Source organism: Mandrillus leucophaeus, unplaced genomic scaffold (genome assembly GCF_000951045.1).
Source record: "Mandrillus leucophaeus isolate KB7577 unplaced genomic scaffold, Mleu.le_1.0 Scaffold397, whole genome shotgun sequence".
NCBI classification, from domain to species: Eukaryota; Metazoa; Chordata; class Mammalia; order Primates; family Cercopithecidae; genus Mandrillus; species Mandrillus leucophaeus.
Genome location: NW_012104220.1, coordinates 2,198,305 through 2,205,693, shown reverse-complemented (window position 1 = coordinate 2,205,693; position 7,389 = coordinate 2,198,305). Strand labels below are relative to the sequence as shown.

The window sequence follows — 7,389 nt, the reverse complement described above, 5'->3', positions numbered from 1 at the left end:
GAAGCAGGGGAAAGCCCAGAGAGGAAGAAACCTTGAAATGAAAATCTGGCTGGCAAAGAATGCGTGTTTGTGTGTGTAAGCGGGGACAGGTGGGGATGGGGTTTTTTAAAAATACAATATCCAAGTCTTTGAAGAAAGATAAGGAAAATCCAGAAACAAATGCACCCCAGTATTCAGAGTAGAGAATGGGACCATTCAGGGGAAGGCATCTAGCCATAGGTGACTCCAAAGAGCAGCCCTAGGATTCCAGCTCAGCTGCTAAGGGCCAAGGACCACAGCAAGCTCACAAGATGATGCCTAATGTACGTGTAATTTCTATACTCGATTAGAAGCATAATATGATTGCTGTTGCTATTTTTGCATTCGAAGTGGAATCACATGTTTGAATTAACCAACAGCATGACAGAGACTTGCTACACATGGTATTGATTGTTTTCTCTCCTATTTCCTCCCACAAGAAACAAAAGGAGACAGGGAAATGTGCACTAATGAAGTACACACTATCCATTCGTAGAGCCTGGGTAACATTAAGGGTGAGAAGCTGCAGATAATGGAGAAAGATCAGTGTCCAAACATTTGGCAGTGGAGGCGGGAAGAAGCAATGATGAAGCCATAGCCCGCCCAGTGTGGCCACTCCACAGCTAGAGTTCCCTGGAAAATTCTCCAGGAGAGGGGAAATAACCATAAATGCTTAGGTTACAACTCACCCAGAAGAGTCCTTCGAAGCACAAAAGGCCTCCTCTTTTCTCTGCATTCATGCCTCCAATTCCCTGGCCTTCCCACTGCAGACACAGCACCCAACAGTCACGCCCACACCCTGAACTTTCCTGGTCCCTCCCTACCTTGTGGGGGAAAACTAGGAATTAGTCTTCTCCACTCAAGGACTTGTTTCACACAGGTCTAGGTAGAGACTTCATAAGAACACATAAACTCAAAGCCTCCAGATTCAAGCAAGCCCAATTCAAACACTTGAAGGAAAATATGTTAACCAGCCAGTTGTGGAGGAATACAAGCCCTGTCTGAAACCAAGAAAGGAAAGATGTATCTTATTTAAAAGGAATCAACCTCTTAGAAAAAGTAGAATACAACCACGCCCAGTAAGCAAGACCTCCAGCTCTACAGAGAAGTCCTCAGCCCCAAGGGCAACGTGGACAGAATGGTGCAGATCTACAGACCTGGTGCTTTCACGGCGGAAACGCCTCACAGGCTGCCTGAGGGTGGAGTCCTGGATAAGGACTCTGGGGCAGATCACATTCCTGACACAGAAATGAAACACAGTAGTACTGCTTGGTGTCATGGTCCCTTACCCACCAGAAATCTCAGGCAGATAGAAACAGATTCATGAATGAATATTAAAGTTCTAGAAATATATCAACATCCAGAAGGGAAAAGCAGCTCAGAACACAAGACTGAGCCTAATTAGCAGAGAACCAGTCTCCAAATGAAAAACCATGGCTAAAATTTACATAATGTGGGCTTTTGATTCCAGGCATTATTCTAAACACTTTACATGGATTATCTATCTTATTTCTCCCAACAACCCTATAAAGATGAGCATCATGATAGCCTCATTTTACAGACAAGACAGGCAGGTTAAGTCGCTTGCCAAAGTTCACAGTAAGATGCAGAACCAGGAATCCAACCCAGTTCCCACAGTCCATGTTCTTAACCACTAAGCTCTACTTTCCCTCTGACAAGAACCTTGTATGACAGGTATGGGGAAGTCTTCAAGTTCAAAAGGGTTCACACGGTAATAGGTTTTTGTAAAACTTAAAAGATATTTATACATTTTTCATAATGAGGACCCCAAAATTGTATAAACTTCATCCCCACAAACAACCTGGATCTACCTATGAGTTCCAAGAATCCTTAACAAAAATCTGAGGGTACAAGTACACATGAATAACAGTTAAGAGCCCATTTGGGCTATAAAATAAGTTCAGAGTTAAGGAGAGTGAATGCACAAGGTATATGCTACAGGAGGGTAATGCCTAGATTTAAATGGAACTTGCCAACAAATTCTAAGGACAAGCTTTCTCCAAATACCACCTAGTTTCACTGAGAAAGAAAATGCAGGGCTGGGCACAGTTGCTCACACCTGTAATCCCAGCTCTTTGGGAGACCAAGGCAGGTGTATCTCTTGAGGTCAGGAGTTTGAGACCAGCCTGGCCAACATGGTGAAACCCCAACTCTACTAAGAATACAAAAATTAGTCAGATGTGGTGGCAGGTGCCTGTAATTCCAGCTACTCGGGAAGCTAAGCCAGGAGAATTGCTTGAACCTGGGAGGTGGAAGTTGTAGTGAGCTGAGATCGCACGACTGCACTCCAGCCTGGGCAGCAGAGGGAGACTCCATCTCAAAAAAATTAAAAAGAGAGCGAATAAAATGCATTTCCTCACTCTCCTGAATACAATGGTAATGATGGGTGAAAAACCAAAACCATCCAATTGTGCTTACTTTTTTTATGCTGCAGATCAGATTCTTTATGGCTTTAAGAATACACTGTTGAAGAGGGAAAGGAGGCGGGAAACACTAACTCTCATGTCCCAACCTGGAAGGGAAACAGGCATAGGGAAAAAAAAAAAGCCTATACCTCTGTTGATGGTAGTATTAGCAATGTCATCATTGTCAAGATTGTTTCTGAAATCTAAAAGAGTGGCTAGAGACAGAACAATTTCCACAAATGTTAGACTAAAAAAATCAGTGAGCCTGATAATAATCCTTGTTAAAACTCCGGAGTAAATAAGGCTGAGCATTTTAAAGAGGAAGCATAGTACCTCTTGTCGCTTCAGCAAAGTGTATCTTATTTATCTGTTTTGGTCAAGACAGGAAAACAAAAACTAAAGCAGACCAACGGCAATGGCTGGTTCGTACCAGGAGCAGAGTCCTTGGCACGGCTGAATGGCCCCTTCTCCAGCAGTATTCAGGAAATGCAGGCACTGGGCAAATCCTTGCAGAGGACACCTCTACCATTCCTAACTTGGAAGTCTAAGAGCCCCGTCAAAATATCTATCGTAAGAGATAATCCCAAAATCAGCAGCAAAGATGAAAAATTTCAATGTAATATTAACTATTTAACTACTTAAGAAAAACAGGGTTAGGAATGGTGGCTCACACCTGTAATCCCAGTGCTTTAACAGGCCAAGGCAGTAGGATCACTTGAGGCCAGGAGTTCAAGAACCAACCTGGGCAACATAGTGAGATAAAAAAATAAAATCGTTTTTAGAATATTTTCTTTGTAACCACATCCTTCAAAATCATCACACTGTACTACAGAATTATCTTAGACTACAGAGTTAATTTCTAACTTCTTATGTCTAGAGGTAGCAAAATCTATTCCCGATGAATACATTCATTAAATCAACAAATATTCAAATATTTATTGAGCACAAGCTATGTGCCAAACTATATTCTAAAATATCGATCTTGAGACACACCCGCGAATAAGACAGCTTTATCTCTGGTGGGAAGAGACAGATAATAAGCAAACAAAAAAATATTTTAATTAAAAACCAATTTCTGAACGTTCAAGATTAAAAAGAAAAAAGCTAAGCCCACCAACACATTTTTACCAAGATTCTGGTGCTCTACCAGCAAGACAAGGCAACCCACCTTCGGGTATAATTGACAGCTGGGCCACCCTGGGTTACTCTTACCAGAAGTACCCTCAGAGCAGCTGTGCGTCTGAAGCGCAGCCGGCAAACAGGCTGGGAGGACTCCACGGACACTGGTCCTGTCCAATTATTACTATATGATTAACTTCAACAACCAAAGATTTTGGTAATAAGCCTTTCAAGATGGTTTTTAGGTGTTGAGAAATACCATTTTGTAACCAAGAAGATCCTGTGGGAAGCTGCTTTGCTCAAATCAGACATTCCAGGGGGGCAGAAGACTGGAAGAATGTGCATTCCAATTCCATGCTTCTTAATATTTCAGTTAGCCTCCTCCCAAAAAAACATACCGAGGTAAGATTATTTCAGCTCCCCACTCGTCAATTTATTTTTTCCACTTTCCCTGAGACCTGTAAGAAAGGTTCCTGCGGCATTTACTCCAAGTCTGATGAAGACATGCTTCACTGCGTCCTCTTTTCCCGTCCAAATTTACGGGAAACTACCCCCACTCCAACATTTTGCCAGGAAATCCTGTGCTTCCCTTGAGTACCTGTTATATTTTTTCATGGTTTATGAGGCACAGAATTGTTTCACTTTTCATTTTGGTTCCCAAGATGCATTCAAGGGCCTGGCTCAAACTGTAGAATACCTGTAGGGCCCATTACTTTACGAGTGTTTCCATCCTCCATCGAACCATCCATACACCAGTGTCTGCATTTTCCCTGGCCCTTTTACTCTCTGATAGTTTTTGTAAACTACAAGTTATTGGTCATTTGGTGTCATTTTTTTCTTTGTTATTAAAGAAACTTTGTTCGTATTCCACGCTGAAAGACTGGAATTCTTAGGGTTTTTCTTTTTTTTAAGGCTGTTTTCACACATCTTCTTGCCTATTAAAGAAAGTAAGTTTGTGTGTTCTGCCATGTATTATCATCTTATCAATCAAATGTCTTAAAGATTTTTCCCTGAAATTTTACTGATTAAAGTATTTAAAATCAGAGACATCCTCAATTCACTGATGAACTGCTTTTACAGCTAGAATATTATATAACAAGACCAAAAAGTATTAATACAAACCAACTACTTAAAGAGGCAGGGACATAAATATCTTAGAAATATAATACCAATAACTAATTTTCTGTTACTAAGAGCTAATAGCTACAATACAGTCACTGAGTACTGAATACAAGCCAGATACATTTCCACAACATGGTGTTTAGGGGTGGTAACTATTGTTTTCCCCCATTCTACAGATGACAAACTAGGAGAGAGATGTCAGGTAGCTTGCCCAGCATCACAGAAGGCAGGAAGTGGCGGAACGGGGACTAGAACTCACATATGCTAGACTCCCAGGTCCACTCCACATTGTCTCCCCAGGATGTTTCTATACTTCTTTGTTAAATGAGATTTAGGGGTGGATGGGGGAAATCTAGCATTCAAGCAATGTATCAATTACGCAATAAAGAAAAAGCAGGAAGGAATCAAAAAGTGTCAAACCACGCAATGTCACTTTTGCATATACCCACCTTTCACCCGGGAGTCCTGAGGCCTCCATCAGAATGTAGCATTTCATACAAAGGCCTAGCAAACACGGCTAATTTGATTCCCAGGTCCAGAACAGATCAGAAACAGTATCACATAAATAATCACAATGTCAAGAAGTGACAGGTGGGTAGTAAAAATGGGGGGAAGGGCTGGGCACCGTGGCTCACACCTGTTATCCCAGCATTTGGGGAGGCTAAGGCAGGAGGAAATCACCTGAGGTGAGGAGTTGGAGACCAGCCTGGCCAACGTCGCAAAACCCTGTCTCTACTAAAAAATACAAAAATTAGCCGGGTGTGGTGGCAGGTGCCTGTAATCCCAGCTACTTGGGAGGCTGAGGCAGGAGAATCGCTTGAACCCGGGAGGCGGAAGTTGCAGTGAGCTGAGATCGTGCCCCTGCCCTCCAGCCTGGGCGACAGAGCAAGACTCCGTCTCAAAAAAAAAAAAAAAAAAGGTGGGGGGGAAGGCGACAGACAGCAGAGTCTTGTGTAGAACATCCCTAAGTACTTCACTCAACTAAGACATCGCTTTTAGAGTTAAAATTCTTAGAACAGTCCAACTTCTGTGACCTTGAGCAAATCTTTCTGAGCTTCAGTGTACTGATCTGTAAATGATGTTGGATAATCCCAGCAATCCTCCTCACCTTCCAGGACTGCTCTGCTGTTAAGATGAAAAGACTTCCTATGAAAGAATACTGTCTGAAAGGACTACAAAAATGAAACGGGCTATTAAAAAATGGGTTTGGTGCTTAAAGGGATAAATCCACAGCTTTCCTAACTAACTTTCCAAATGTTCTAAAAACTGAGGTTTTACTGTTTTTAAACATTTATAATAATTACAGTGATCTGGCCTGTGCATGCATTTCCTTGAGTCTGCTCAGTATTAAGCAGGAAAACGGCAGAAGCTGCTACATTAGTCAGCAAAAAAGAAATTAGCAAGAATATTATTAACATCCAAGAAAAGTAAGTCACTTGAAGAGCTGCCAACGTTATCAGTACCTCATTTACAATGCAAAAGGTAGTAAAGAGACTCAACTGCTGCCAACCAAGAATCACTGGGGGGAATTACAGTGAATGTGCACAAGCAGGCCAAAAAGTCTCACAACACGTCCAACGTTTTGGACATGCCCGTTCCTCTGCAAAGTTTCCTAAAGTTCGGTTTGTAAACCCTGGAAGGAAGGGAACAATTAACTTGTTACAAACTTTTCAGTTGGTGAGGTTTGCATTCAATCATATACCACTCACCTTTCTGCTCTTAAAAAAACTGTTTAGCAAACTGTTGTCCAACACGGGCAAGACGTTTGAAAAAGTAAAGGACCTAAACATTTCAACTTTAGATACATAGACTAAAATCAACCCTTTGCTTCAAAGACGGTATGATGTGCAGACTAACAGCGGGAGACAAGAGCCACAACTCTCCCTTGGGGTTTGACAACGGTGCGCTTCATTACCTCAACATAATTCGCTTCACACCGCCTACCCCCGCAGCCCCGGGATGTTCCAGCTCTGACAATGCCAGTGCCTTCCACCAGTGGTCGGACGGTGCGGTGGCAATCCTGACATGCTTGGGCTCCCGGGAGGTTAATGGGAATTAAACCACAGCAGCCCTCCTTTGTGGCGCTTTGGCCAGAACAGCAGAAAAGAGACAATGAGCGTTCTGTGCGCAGTTCCGCGCCGATTGGCTGGTCTCTCCCCCTAGAAACCCCTGATGTCATGGGCTTGGAATGCAGGGAGGGAGGAAGGAAGGAGAGGATTTGGGGAGGGGGACGCCTCTCATCTCTTTCCCAGGCCAAAAGTCCCAAAGATAAACCTAACGCATTCTTGGGCTCAGTAGCAAAGCTGAGCGTCACCAAATCCCAATCGCTCCAAACTATAAGCCGCCTCCGCAAACAAGCCCTAAACAAAAGCCACCCACAAAAATACTCCTTTATGCCGTGAAAGTCTAATGTACTACAAACTTCTCAGTGTTTTATAAAAAGTCTCAAGCCTAAGCAGACATCGCTCGCACAGTGGCGCGCTCAGGCTTTGTCTCCATTTCCCGCAAGAGCAACAGCAGCAGCAGCGGCAGCGGCAGCAGCAGCAGCAGCAATCGGCCTCCAAATGCCTCCCAGGCACCGAGACCGGAGACTACGATGGGTCCTGGACCGGCTCCCGTTCCTCGGGGGACCCTGGGGTCGGCGGGACAGTGGGCGGTCTCTCTCCCCGTGGGGAGGTGCGGGGTCCGCCAGCACCCGGGGCCC

The 7,389-nt window shown here is 43.6% G+C and overlaps 1 protein-coding gene across 1 annotated transcript in view; it reads right to left on the bottom strand.

Annotated features, from left to right (window-relative positions):
- Positions 1 to 5,410, bottom strand: part of CNN3 (calponin 3, acidic) — a 36,135-nt gene extending 30,725 nt beyond the window's left edge. Inside the window, exon 1 of the mRNA XM_011991491.1 lies at positions 5,135 to 5,410. The gene's annotated coding sequence lies outside the window, so the exon portion shown is untranslated. The remainder of the gene's footprint in view (positions 1 to 5,134) is intronic.
- Between the last annotated feature and the right edge of the window lie 1,979 nt (positions 5,411 to 7,389).